Source organism: Papaver somniferum, chromosome 6 (genome assembly GCF_003573695.1).
Source record: "Papaver somniferum cultivar HN1 chromosome 6, ASM357369v1, whole genome shotgun sequence".
NCBI classification, from domain to species: Eukaryota; Viridiplantae; Streptophyta; class Magnoliopsida; order Ranunculales; family Papaveraceae; genus Papaver; species Papaver somniferum.
The window spans coordinates 123,151,199-123,166,971 of NC_039363.1; the positions used below are offsets into that span (position 1 = coordinate 123,151,199).

The 15,773-nt window shown below is 35.8% G+C and overlaps 1 non-coding gene across 1 annotated transcript; it reads right to left on the bottom strand.

The window, feature by feature from the left end:
• Positions 1–6,272: 6,272 nt before the first annotated feature.
• TRNAK-UUU lies at positions 6,273–6,344 on the bottom strand. The gene has a single exon. It is a non-coding gene; the product is annotated as a tRNA-Lys (tRNA).
• Positions 6,345–15,773: the final 9,429 nt, after the last annotated feature.

A 15,773-nucleotide genomic window follows, 5' to 3' on the forward strand; every position in this document is an offset into this window, starting at 1 on the left:
CATACTTGAAAGTGTCATTATCACAAGACCATAAAACTACCAATTGTTTGACCAAATCAATACTTTCATGCATATACTTATGTCGATCTCCAAAACCTTTCCATTCCTTTCCTTCCACAAAACCCAACAAATCGCATAATGCAATATTTGCCAGACCTGTCTTCCTTTACCACGCAACACGTTGCTGGTCCAATCTTCAAATAATTGAAGCAACGTGCTTGGTATAGGCCAAGCAATTTTGAATGGTACTTCCAAATTTCAAAATAATAAGTGCAATGAATAAACATATGATTCGCAGATTCCCTAACATTATTTCATAGAACACACTGTTCACTTTCTATGTCAATACCACGATGACGCAGCATATCCCTAGTTGGAAGAGAATCATGAAAAGTAGCCCACAAAATGAAACTAACCTTGTTGGGAATATGAGATTTCCAAAGTAATTGATTGAAACCGCACTCATCCAAGTCACATATGAGTTTCTCATAACAATTCGAAGTACTGAAATTATCCATGATCTCCAGTTTGTCGTCCTCTTCCACCAAAACATGCACATAATGTAAATACCATTCTAGTTGCTCATTCATATTTAAACGTCTCTTGAATTCGCAAACCCACTCCCCATTCACAATCATGTATAAAACTGTAGCATTCTTCATCCTTGCTGCCTTGAAAACAACCGGAAAAAGATCCTGTAAAATACCCCTATCAGGCCAATGATCCTTCCAAAACCGAATAACCTTCCAATTCCTTACCGTGAAAGTCGCCATGTTTTGGATTAATGACACCATATTAGTAACATTCTTCCAAAGGCTCCTTCCTTGAGGATTATCATACACGTTAGAAATTAGAAGATTAGTATTATAAGAGAATTTTTGATTCATTATTCTCCTCCATAGACTATTTTTGCTATTCGAAAATCTCCAAATCCACTTGATCAACAAAGATTGGTTTGTTTTCCTCAAATTCTTCACACCTAAAACCCCATTCACCTTCGGAATACAAAGTTTCTTCCAAGAAACCCATACCAATTTCCTTCTACCTTCCACCGCGCCCCACAAGAAGTTACGCATAATCTTAATCATTCTCTTTTCTACACTTACCAGAAGATGAAAAAGCGAAAGATAATAGATATATAGATAGATAGACTTGCAAGACAACTCTTAATAAGAATTGACCTACCTTCTTTATTAAGTTGTCGTTTCTTCCACGAAGCCAACTTTTACTCCATTCTGAGCAAAACATGATCCCACACTGAAGTGCTACGCCAATGAGCTCCAATTGGCATGCCAATGTAAGTGAAAGGAAGCTTCTCTGTCTTACAACCTAATTCTCTGGCAAGATCATCAATAACCCTTTCAGCTCCAACACTGATCATAGTGCTCTTATCTAAGTTCAGCTCCAGACCCGTAATAGTTTCAAAAACAGTCAAGTTGATGAAAAGACGTCTAACTTCCTCCATTGTCGCATCAATGAAAATCAAAGTATCATCCGCAAATTGGAGATGGGAAATAATAGAGCCATGTTCCATCACTTGGAAACCAGAGAGCTGACCTCTCTTCACCGCATCGTTTATAAGTTTTGAAAGAATCTCCACCACCAAAAGGAAAAGATACGAAGATAAAGAATCACCCTGTCTTAAACCCTTGATTCGTTTAAATTTTTTCTGTAGAACCACCATTCACAAGAACGGAAAGATGAGTAATGGTTACACACCATTTAATCCAAGAAATCCATTTACCTCCAAAGTCATGCTTCTGTAAGATTATGAACAAGGCATTCCAATTAACATTATCAAAAGCTTTCTCCATATCAGTTTTACACAGAATTCCAAGTTTCCTTGACTTCAGCCTGCTATTGACACATCCATCTGCAATTAAAACACCATCTGGTATTTTTTTTGCCATGAATAAAAGCCCCTTGAAAATCAAAGACCAGCCTTGGCATCACCGTCTTCAACCGAACTGCGAGAAGCTTTGAGATAATTTTATACACCATACGAATCAAACTTAATAGACTATAGTCTTTAGGAGTGCAAGAGTCCTCCTTTTTTGGAATAATAGTGATGAAAGAACAGTTAAAGCGTCAATCTATGAACCCAAACCTGTGGAAGTCATTAACTAGCCTCATGAAATCCTCCTTTAACGTACTCCAGCAACTCTTGAAAAATTCAGCAGTGAAGCCGTCTGGCCCCGGTGCTTTGTTGCATCCCATTTTCTTAACCACCTCCCATTTCTCTCTGTACAGTTGTCCCTCCGGCTAAAATTTCTTGGCTCGGCTTCTTACCATCTACAAGTTGATATATGCTTAACGGCATATATGAACAATAGTTCTGCTTTTTGATAACCCGTATGTGTTTATGTGAGTATAACATCTTATAGGGCGCATGTGAAATTTCCAATTTGTAAGTTTGTAACCAATGGTATGGACTTCACTGTCAATTACCATGGAACTATGATTTTGGGCATACTGAAATCTTATTAGGCATACTGAATAAAGACAAAAAAGGATGTGAAATAAAAAAAATCAGAAATCCCCTTAACCAAATCTTTTTTTAATGGCAAATCTACCCTTTACGTATTAGTGTTAGTAATCTGGATTAATGATTAAAACTTTTGTTTAGTGATTAAGATAATTTTCAGCATTATAAAGGTTTGTTTAGATGGAAAAATTTGGGGAAAAAAAATCAAAGTTTTTATTGAGAAGGAGAGAAGGAGAAAGTGAGAAAAATTTTCTTCTTGATTCAATGGAGGATGAGGAGGGTCATTCTTCATCTAAAAAACCTAGGAAAATACATATCAACTACAACAATGATCCAGAAATGGCTGATTTCTTAGATTATGAGAATGATTTTAAACAAACTCAAACTCAAGATGATAATTTTTATGAGCCAAATCCATATGATGAATACATAGATGAGGAACCCAATGCTTCTAACACACATGCACACTTCTATTTTATGTTTAATCTCACTTTTGTAGCTTGAAATCATCAAAAAATTGTATTTTTCATCATGGTTCGGCGAACCAGGACTATGTTCGGCTTAAAAATATAAGTCGAACCCACTAAATTGATGAAAAGTTCGGCTAGCTGAATTTGTTAACGTTATACGCCGAACCTTCATTTTCCAACTTCCAACCTATTTGCAAGATCCTAGTTCGGCTTATATTAAAGTCTAATAACAAGCCGAACTTATTCCTGAGAGTTAGGTTCGGTTCTCACTCTAAATATCGTATCAGCCGAACTATATATTTTTCCAAGTTTGGCTCATATTCAAAAAATCACATCAGCCGAACATGATACTGATTTTCCATGAAACACTTAAATTCATACACATTTAGGGGTTAGGATTTTTGTTACATATGTTTTCTATTGTGCAGCCTTTTTCATAGGATGAACCAAACAAAAAAGTGGAAATTACTAAAAGTGTTAAGAAAGTGAAGTCTAATGATGGAGAATACCAAGGTCCATATTAAACTCATTAAAATCAATTATATCTTATCTTCAACTTCAAGAGAATGAAAAGACAAACACAACGCAAAAAGAATGAGGTCATTCCGACATCGGACGAAAAAGTTATGGCCAAAACAAGATTGAAAAACTTGAGTGTGCAAAGAGAAGGTTCGGCTGATAACTCAACAACAGGAGCTAGCCGAACCTAGAGCCTGCAAATCAATATTTTCGAAGTGTTTACAGAGAGAGGTTCGGCTTGAAAGTGATCTAATCGAGTCAGCCGAACCTGACAACCACCTGGGGTAAATTTCACTTCTCAGGTTCGGCCGGGAAGGTTTGCAAGGTATTAGCCGAACCTGACACTGTTGTGCGACGTATTCAATACACATTTTGGGGTTCGGCTAAAAATTGACATTTACGGTTAGCCGAACTGTTCATACACACTTTCAGGGTGAAATTTCAAGAACAGTTCGGCTCAATATTCAACTCAATTATCAGCCGAACCACTACTTTAACCCTCAAAAACCCTAAGTTTTTAGCAATTTAACCCAACAATCCATGAAAAATAACAAATAAAGATTAGGTTTGTAGGGAATACCTTCTTATCCTGATTTCAGTATTTGGAGCTTCAAATGGTTGAATTTCCGGTTCAATTATAGTTTTTACACCTCCATCTTCAATTGGTTCTTCTTCTTTAATTCATGGATTGGAAGAGGATTTAGAACACCTGACGTTTGCTTTTTTCTTTGTATGATCCATTATGTAGTTCAATTTAACCGATGATCGAGTTTTCACGAATCGATAATTAATTACAGTGATGAAAAAAAAATCTGAGAGAAAAGGAAGGTGGCTTAGCTGGAGGAAGAAGAAGAGATGTTTAGGATAATTTTTTTTTTTATTTTAGGTTCAAGGGTATATAGGTAATTGAACTACCTAATAAACACCCTTTATAAGGTCACCTAGGATGGGAAAACTATTTTGTATGCCTTGAAAGTTTTTGGTATGCGTAAAATCATACTTCTTACCATGATTAACAAGTCTGTTGCAGTATGAGTTAGTGGGCTTAATAATGCGGTCCAAGAAACATTTCTGTCTCAAATTATGATCAAAAGAAAGTGTTTTTGAAGTCCTCGAGTGAAACCTGTTCTTGGTGTTCAGGTAAAGTCGGTCGAACAAACAAATTATGTTTTCTAGATATTCCTTCTCCATATCTCTTCTTGCTTACTCTGTGTTAAAAACCAATTACCAACGGAAAAAACCGACTCGCGACCCAATCATTTTTGTGCCAACGTGAAAGGGAAACAAGACAGAAAAGATGGATGCATCATTCATCCTTAGTACCATCATGGATTAGCTCTCGCTTCCATAGTTTTGCCTTTGTCTTCCAATACACACTACTACTCATTCCGAGGTGTTAGTCCCCCCACTCCTGAAAAAACATATTCGCTCCGAGGAAAGAATAAATAGATACAAACAGAGAGAAAGAAAAGTGAACTTTCACCTTTATCCGCAGAAATTTACTGTGATTTATATGAAAATTACTGTGCATTATTGGAAAATAAGATACTGAACATTATTATAGCCAATAATATGAGACTTGAGTCATCCATATAGGATATCAGTCTCTTTCGATCCAGTAATAATCAACCATGTATTGCTAATCAAATCGAATTATGATAGAATAAATTAAGCTTTTGGAAAAGAGATATTATTGTTTTCTTTTCCTTCAACAACAATGGTGGGTTGATCCGTTGATCGTAGCTTCCACTGATTCGTGGGAGAATTTGGTAATGAAAATAACATAAATAAATAAATAATTAGTTTTTGTCATGGGCAAATAGAACAAAAAATTTGTTACGTAGTTTTTAGTTTGGTAAGGAATGTCTGGTAGTATGTCCAACTCAAAACTCTAACCCACTTTGCAGGCTAAGCTAAACTTTTTGGTAAGCACGTTTGCAGTCTTAAACCTTCTCCTCCTTGTTTAATTTGTCCTGTGTTCTCCTGCACAAAAATATAAATGTACAGTATTTATCCATGCTTGTTGCGCACTTCAGATGTAAGTCAATTTGTAAGGATACATGACAACGGCAAGATTTACAGTCGGAAGGAGAGAAACATATTCTAGATGGAAGGAAATATGTCAATTGTCAACCACAGACTTGTCGACTGAGAATATGTCAACCCCCCCCCCCCCCCCCCCCCCCCCCCCCAGATCTGTCGACGAAGAAAGAATATACATAACTTTCTTAATTATTTGTTCTAGATTGAAAGAGACTTGAAAATGAATTGAAGACAAGAAAATGAGAACAAGGGAGTTCTCAAGTACTAGAAAAACAAACAAAGGCCTAAACAGGGGCCAAAGGAGTTGGTACTAGAATTTATTCTTGGACCTACTCGCATATGATCATCGGTGGGACAAGCATTTCCCGGAAGGCATAATTTGTGTTTCCGTTCTCCCTTTTCTCAAGGACTTGTTCAGGTCTTTCTCTGAGAGCGCCTCCTTTATATCTCTTCATGGGTCACCAGGAAATTTGTCGTGCTAGCTCAAAGGATTGTCGTGCGTATTGATCTGAGATTTTCTTATCAATTTCGGGTTAACCGTTAATCAATCGGTCTTCATGTTAGGAGTTAGTCTCGTGTTAACCCAAGAGGAGTTGAAGGGTTTTAATTAGGATTAGCGTTGAAAGCCGTCTCATAAGTCAACTTTGTTGCTTGCGTTTTAAATGCACGAGGGGACTTCGTTATGGCCCGCGGTAGTGGGACCCTAGACAAAAAAAATTGAAAATAACATTGTGATAACAAAAAATACGAAATCACGCCGACCAAGGGGATCGAACACTTGACCACGGGATTAAAAGTCACGCGCTCTACCACTGAGCTAAGTCGGCTTGTTTGCTTTCCATACAGATTTTTGGCATTTTGAACAATATTTCTTCCGTACTTTGTGTACCCCCCCGAAAATTTTGGCCAAATCAGATTACATCCTTTCTTTCTTCTGTTGCCCAACTCGATATGAAACAAACTTAAAAATGGATAGCTAGCTCAGCTGACCATCCCGTCCTTCAAAGATTTGTAGATGTGTTCTCGAAGGTCCTAGGTTCGAGTCCCCGATAGCGTAGTATGTAAAATTTGATACGGAAGGTAGAGTTAGCTTGTACCGATTATGACATAATCATCCCCTATCCGTTTCGGATTTTTTGGTTGGTTTCTCATGACGCTCACTGGTAGGCTAGTACGACAACCTGTTCAACTAATGTAGTAGTATGCTGTTGGAGCTTAGCTTGTTAGGCTTCCGTTGGAGCTTAGCTTGTTAGGCTTCCAACTAGTTTCTTGTAATAATATTCATTATCCAATAATAATAGTTATTATAAAACAAATCTAACTTAGATGCTTATCCTATGCAAAAATGAAATACTAGAATATATTCCTCAGGCTGAGCATTATAGTGTACGTTTTCGCTTCGCCATAGCTTAATCGTAGTGAAATCCAAATACTATGGTCCTTTGTTTAACTTTTATGTGGGTATCTCGTTTCGCTTCGTTAAAAGAGTTGAACAAATCAGATCCACGTTAAGCTAAGAGATGAGCCACGATAACTGAGTTTTCGTGTTTCGGTGCATTTCCGTGACAAATTACACGGAGACTGAGTTTCCATTTGGTGATTAATATTTGTTTGACCTTTTTTTGTTACACTCCTATCATACCCTATTCTAATCATCCATTATTCGCAACGGCTCTATTTTCTCCACCGTCGGATTCTAAAAGATATGTTATCCAAAAAACTAGATTTTTTTCTCTATATAAGGTAACTCTAGTTCTCAATACCATCTTGTCCCAATCAATTGAGTTTTATTGATGTTTTATCTCTTTTCTACTTTACTTCTTTGATTTTCTTATCTTTTTACTATTCAAATTTTCATATTTTAATTCGATTCAATATGGTTTATTATTTTATTCAACAAAAAGAAATTGATCTTATTGTTGCATATATTTATGTGCACTGTGATGAAATTGTTAGTGCACAACATAAAATATCTATTTTTTGGAAACATATTCATGAAGTTTTCATCGATTGGAATGGGAATGCTTATGGAAAGGATGTTGATTCCTTAAAACAAAGACGAAAGCAATCAAAAAAATGCGAGAGAATTCGTGTCGATTTCTAACGCTATATGTCGGCAAACTAAAAGTAGTGCTTCACAACAATGATTTGATAAGTTTTACAATTATATTTAGTTTTTCTGGTTGGTGATAATAGTGATACAATGTTTCAAATCACGAGAGGGTCAGGAGAAATTTCAAAATAAAACGGAGCAACCATTCAAGAATGATGCTTGTTATGAAATACTAAGACTAGATTTTACTATCAAATCATTGACGCACAAAATAATAATATGTGTTAGAGCATTGCTCGGTCGAACTCGCAAGCGTTTCTATCTCAAGCTTGTTTGTCAAGTTTAGTTGCCAAAACTATAATTCTTGATTTCTAGTATACTTATAATCCACTCAAGTATGCAAATGGGTACGCAAACCTAAGCAGCCGGACTTGGTCTGGGTTCGCCAACATGCAAATGGGTAGCCGACTATAAGTAGACTAGAAATTAAGACTTATGGTTTTGATCACCTAAACTTGACAAACAAGCTTGAGATAGAAACGCTTGCGAGTTCGACCGAGCAATTCTCTAATAATCTCCTCCTTTGTCAATTTTATTGACAAAACCTATCAATGCATATGAATTACAAAATAAATAAACTTTGTAGCTTCTTATCCATCATGCTTCATTTCCTTGGTTCTTCAACATTTCTTGAATTCTTCGCCACTCCAATTACTTTAGTGATTCTGAACGTGTTCAACTCAACATCATTGTTGTTGAAGATTCATATCTATAACAATAAGAAAACATATGAAAAAAAATCTGTTCTCAATCATTGTTATACAGTGTCATAGTATTATTACACAACATCAAAGTTCAATTGTATCACAACTTTGACGATAATACTACAGTGATATGTATCACTATCCCTTAGTCAATACTTCATCTCCAATTAAAACCACTCCCCTTTACATAATGATCCGTAAACCTTATGTATGTAGTGTGAACTACAAAATAATTCTCCACATTTTTGTCAATATAAATTGGCAAATGTACGAAAACTAGCGGGATCATAATGTGAAAAGACGAGGGTACCCAAATATACCTCAATCTAAAACTTTTCCACATATAAGTGCTCTTACCGAAAGTGATTGTCTATGGACTGAGTCGAGACAATACAACGAATCGGTTCACACTTCATGTGATCGTCTATGGATACGAGATCGAGACAATACGACAACAAGATAACTTGTGTGATTGACTATGGATACAAGATCGAGACAATACAACAACGAAGGTATGATTACTTGATAATAGGTTTAGACTTAACCAAACTCTATAGGATTGCTATCAAGTAATTACGGAATTAACGTCTGTGTGATTTACTTTAAATTATAATAAGAACAATTATAATTGCGGAAAATAAAAATAAATGACACAGCAAGATTTTGTTAACGAGGAAACCGAAAATGCAGAAAAACCCTGGGACCTAATCCAGAATTGAATACTCTCAGAATTAATCCGCTATACAAAATCTAAACCAACTTTGTATAGTTGAGACCAAGCAACTAAACCTATAGTTCACCTAGTTTCTTCAGCATCCATGCGCTTCCGACATTCGATAAGTGCACACACTGGAACAATTCATTTGGTTCGTATTCCAAATAGTAAAGGAACAACAAATATGTTCGGGAACAACTCTTTTCAAACAAAGTGATATGAGTTTGACAAAGGCTCTTTCGTTTAACCAATAAACTACTTTGTCGGGTTCTAGATCTATCTAATTAACAACTACCAAAGGAGTCGTGTTTAGACTATGCAATCAATAATAGGATCTACCAAGGTATTATATACTTATGTCGATCTACGCAACTAATCAATCAAATCTATCAAAGATAAAACGATTATAGTTGGATCCCAGCCGATCAAGTTTTGTGCACACCAAAGATTATGAACCCAATAAGAAATCTTCTTTGTCTTCAAATCTTCTTAGATCTTCAATAAACACCTGCACACCACAACTTGAATCTCTTGTGATCAATCACGCACAGAACGGAGTCTGTTAACAATGGATTACCAGAAGACGTCTTTAGATCTAAAAACAGTTATAAATATCTCGTCGAAACTTTGATCTAGTTTGAGTAAATCTTATATCAGAAGAGAAGATTCTCAAGCATAAACAAACCAGGTAAAATCAAAGTTCAACATCCGTTAGTCAATCAAATCAATCGAAAACTAATAATACTGCAATTATCTAGTTTCTCACCAACGGTACTCGTAGAGCTTCTCAATCCGAAAGAAGTCTTTAAAACGAGCGGTCGTAAGAGATTTCGCCTAATTAGGGTACTTTCATCTCCGGATAGACGGCTCCACCAGTAACAACACAACTTGGTAGCGTTAGAGCACTGCTCGGTCGAACTCGCATACGTTGCTATCTCAAGCATGTTTGTCAATGTTAGTAATCAAAACTATAAGTCTTGATTTCTAGTCTACTATAGCTAAGTCTCGGACTAGGATAAAAAGTGTAGTTGAGCTCAAGAACTCCATGACGATCATCATACAAGACTAAGAAATACTCAAGGAACTGGTGGAACTTCATCGACTAAAATGTATGTGGAGACTTGAACTTATCTATCACTCAAAATTCTATTTACTCTATCTCCTATCTTGAGACAAGAGTCGTTTTGCTATATAGACTTTGATTATACACATTTACTATTTCGAGCCGAGTTTATCTCACTTATCTATTTCTCAAAATATGTGTTGGTAAGCTTTCGCTTTGGCCAAATTCATCTTTACCTAGTGACGAAAGTCATATTATGTTTCAGTCACTTGAAAATGGATTTGACGAAAAATGGTTTTTGAATAACAACTATATAATGTCCTCTAAGAATGTTTCAATAATTGAAATGATATTTTAGATTATATAACCATGGTTGGATATAAGCATTGTGTGGCAACACATACATGTATAAGTCCTTATTCCTTGAACCAAAGTATGCGTACTTTGTTGATCAGGAAAACCGGAACAAGAGTCCGCGAACTGTCGGAGGTTCTCTTCCCGAGAAAATCTGCTGGAGTTTGTAAACTTTTACAAACTTATTTCGGGTACTTAAGTCTGCGAACTCAGTCCGCGTACTTAGGTTGGTTATTTCTAAAAACGATTATTCGTGAACTTATACTTGTATAAACTAAGGAATGCAAGTTTGCAAACCGTGGCTATAAAGTTCATGAATCGATTCGAGTGAATCAAATCGTTTTTGCTTCGATTGTGTCTTGTATACTTCTATAATATCTAAGCAATTAAAAAACTCTCTAACTAGTTCATTTGAGTCATTTGAACTAGTTATGGTAAAGAAGAACATAGTTGGTATGAAAGCAATCTTATGGATAACCATTTGGTTAACTACTGTTGAACCAACAAGTGTACATGTTTGGGTACGGTTACACAAACCTAAAACGTGCATTTCATTTGTGTGTAACAAGTTAAGTTTTCGATCTAACGGTTGAAAGATATTAGCTTGAATCTAATCAGGTTTTCATCTAACGGTGAATATTGAATGCTTTGTTACTAAGCTAACATTGATTGCAAACCCTGATTTGAAAGACTATATAAGGGAGAACTCTAGCAACTGGGAAAGCTAATCCCCACACCTCCTGTGTGATACTAGTTGTATAAGCCAGAGTCGATTATCCTTTAACCTTAGGTTTTTTCCGAAACCCTGTAGGTTAACGACTTGAAGACTTCATTGGGATTGTGAAGCCAGACCGATACTACTTTCTTGTAGTTGTGTGATTTGATCTTGATGATTCTATCGTATTGAGTACAATCATAACGATTGGCTTGTGATTGATATCTCCGATAAGTAAGATATAAAAGTAATCGCAAAAAAATATTCGTATCATCGTTTGTGATTCTACAATATCTTCTTTCGCCGCATCGATTAAAATTATTGTGAGGTGATTGATAATACTGAGTTGTTCTTCGGGAATATAAGTATGGTTTATCAATTGGTTCTTGTTCACCTTGATTTATCAAAAGACGAAACAAAACTTGTAGGTATTTCTGTGGGAGACAGATTTATCTATTAGCGTAGACTTTTCTGTGTGATACAATTTTTTTTATTAAAGTCCTTGACTTTGGGTCGTAGAAACTCTTAGTTGTGGGTGAGATCAGCTAAGGGAATCAAGTACGTAGCATCCTACTGGGATCAGAGACGTAAGAGCATAATTGTACCTTGGATCAGTGTGAGATTGATTGGGGTTCAACTACAGTTTAGACCGAAGTTAGTTTGAAGTAGGCTAGTGTCTGTAGCGGCTTAATACAGTGTGTGTTCAATCTGGACTAGATCCCAGAGTTTTTCTGCATTTCCGGTTTCTTCGTTAACAAAACTTCTGGCGTCTGTGTTATTTCTTTTCCGCATTATATTTTGTTATATAATTGAAATATCACAGGTTGTGCGTTTGAATCAATCAATTAGAATATCCAACCTTTGGTTGTTTATTTATATTGATTGATACTTGAACATTGGTCTTTGGTACCGTTCAAGTGATTTCTCTTGTATTCAATTAGACTCGCAGATTTCTATTTGACTGAGTAAGAATTGAATTGAGAAAGAGAGATATAACTCTTTGATATACTTTATTAAGATTGAGTCTAGTTGATTCTCTTGAAAGTATATTGGAGTTAGCCCATACAAATTGCTAAGCGAAATATTGGGTGAGGTTGTTATACCCCCACTTTTTCAGGTAGTTTTGCTGGCTCTTAGGATTAGTTTGCTTCAAATGCAAACTTAGGTATTTATAGACCAACGAAGTTTGGACACCAAGGAATTTCCAAAACCGAATATTCTCAAGATATGTAATAAATGCCCAAGTCGGTTTTCATAATTCCTGGAAAAGCTTTGTCCAAATATTTACCGAAATCTCACTAGAAAATCTCCAATTAGTAAATGCACATTACCAATTTTTATTTTCCAGAGATATGCATTTAATTGCTGGTATTTGATAGACGCATTTATGTGTCTAATATAGCTCATTTGTATATATTGTTAGTACTCGATATTGTACTTATTTGGTTATTTTATGTATTTGTAGGTGTTTTTGGAAAATAATCTCTTGCGGCGAATTTGGCTAAAAATGTGGCATTTGGACCTCCGTTGATAACGTACCGGAAGCGCCTCAGAAGTGTACCGGAAGTATCCCAGAAATACCCCGGAGGAACCCCGAAAAAAAAATGCGGAAAATGCCCCAGAGGACACTTGCTATACGGACCCTTGATTTTGGATAAGGGGTAACCTAATTACTAAAGGGTGACCCATTTCCAGGCATCTGCTAAAGGGATACCAGCCACAGATAAGGGGAGGTCAACTTCTCAAATTCAAAAGAAAATTTTGGCGGGAAAAAAGGCAGCAGCGTCAACAGTTTTGGATCAAGGATTTGAGCGACCTAGCAGGCGATTCAATGGGCAAATTTGGTACCCACGGACTCTACAAGACATAAGGGACCTGTTAGAAGCGATTAGACCCATCTAATTGGGCTGGATAAGTCAGAAAATCCACACAAAGTCAAGACAGTGCACACGGTCCCTGTTTAGGGTTTTGAATTGGTTTGAAAGATTTGGGAGAGATTCTTGCGTGGGATATACTTCAAAACAGTTGAGTTCAAGTCAGAGAAGATTTTGGGAGCAATAGAATAGCTCACAGACGCATACAAAGATCGACAGATGGAATTATTGTTCAAACTGCACGTGAAGAATAAGAGATTTATTCTCAAATTTGATCGAGTTTCTAGGGAATATGAAGGCTATATAAGTGTTGGTTTACATCAAAGAAAGGTTAGAAACCTTTAGGAGAGAGTTTAGAGTCGATGAGAGCCTAGGAGAAGCAATTATAGAGGAGACAACGTTGCTGCTGCTGCTGCCATTAAAGCTTCTGAAGAACACGAAGAACAGACTCGCAGAGTCAGTCGTTCTTCAGCAGACTTATTTTCATACCACTGTCGTTGTTTCACAGCAGTAGATAGTTATCGTTTACAGCAGTCTTAAATTACCATACTCTTTTGTAACAGTGGCGCTGTAACACCACTACAGCGTTGCTAATTCCTATTTCATCATATAATCATCAATAAAAACATCTATTTTAGCCATGAATTTATCTTGTGAGTGTGTTTTTGGGATGAGGAGCTAAACCCATTAGCCGAGACGACGGAGGAAGCCATTGGTAATTTATTGGTATAATTCTAATTTTTATATTTATTTGCAATATTATTATTTGATTATTTGCACGAATTAAAATTGAATTAATAGTTTTTATTGAGTAATTGTGAATTGACTTGATGAAGCATGCTGGATTTTAGTAACTTTTGATGTTTTATACTTTTTAATTACAATTATTACTTCAAAAACTTATTTGAGGCAAATATTAGTAATTAAAAACATATAAAACGAAAAACCTTAATTAAAAGATTCTCTATTTATTTCGGTCCGGGATTCTCCTTTAGTTATTAAGGAATATCCTTGAACAATAAAAGATAAGAATTACTGCACATGTTCAAAGTATGTCGACATCTTTATCTTTGTAAATCCTTTTTCATATTTACAATCTTGAAACCGATTTCCCACACTTCCAAACGAGTTTAGAATTGGATCATCTGATTTCCAAGAACTATATGTGATTGATCAAATATCAATTATCAAACCACTAATCATAGGTTTACGGTTCTACCAAATACAAGGATTTGTTCTACCTCCATATGGTTATTGGGACCGGTTACATCAGTTACCAAGATCGGTTACATCAATTACCAGGACCGGTTACCACATATTCATGGTATTACTTGTGATCGGCCACACCAGTTACCAGGATCGGTTACACCAATTACCAGGACCGCTTACACTAATTACAAGGATCCATACACACTTTTTTGTGATCGGTCACACCAATTACTAGGATCGTTTACACCAATTACAAGGATCGTTTACACCAATTACGAATATCGATCATACAATCTTGGGTGATTACTTAGGATTGGCTGCACTAATAAAAGTCATACCAATACATAAGTCAGGCACTGTGAATAATTTTACCAAGATACATAATAAATTATGAGTGGTTGTACTAATCACACTTTTAATCCAAAGATATGAAATGAATAACAATACCAATAAGCCTAGCGATTTCCCTTTCGATTCACAAAACAAGTTTATAAATGTACTTCCTTTAAATGAATGTAAACATTGTTTCCTAGGACGAAATCTTCACCCATACTCATACAAATAATCACAATAGCATTCATACGATTATGTAGATGTTTATATACGAAGTTCAAAATATAAGCGTTATACTTCGGATTGTAATTCCTTAATACCACGTTTATCTACTAGAGTATAATCATTCGCAGCTTCGGATTTATGTTTCTCAATATATCACGACTTGAAAGATACGTTAAGAATGAAACAATTCAAGTTAAAATATTACTAACCTCAAGAGGAAGGATGATGTCGTCGATGTATCTCTTTACTTCTTCACATTCTTCAAGTCTTCGAGTAATACTTGTATGTCTCATATCCTAATGACTTTCTAGTTTAACCTATACGAAGTTGACTCTAGTACATAATCAAGCGACTCTTTAAATGAGTTTGGTTCACTAAAATATGACAACCAACCTTGACATACCAACGCTTGGTAGGTTTAACCTAGAAATTATCTAACAATCTCCCCCTTTGTCAATTTTAGTGACAAAACTCTTACATCATATGGATAAACAAATTACAAGAATTTATTATACATACGCTTGATTTCAAGTTTCAACAACACAATAACCTGCATAAATTCAATCCTTAAATGACGTTGTTGACATTATAATAACAAAGCTAATACTCCCCCTAAAGGTGAGATAGGTAGATTTTCAATCCTTTGTTATTTTCCTCTTGTAGTTCAAATAACCACAATCACCATATGATATGTTTATCCTCCTTAGTCAATGCTTTACTCTTTCGTTAGATATAACGTTTTAAGCACAATTGTCCTTTCCTTAGTGAATACCAATCACTTGTTTACTCCATATATTTCTCCCCATTTCTGTCACAAAATGACAAAGGTACGAGCAAATAAAGGACAAACCGAAAGGATTCAAATCTGAAAGACTTGTACAACCTATAAGAGTTAAGCACGAAGGTTTCACATACCATTTTAGATAACCAATATCAAAAACGAAACTACAA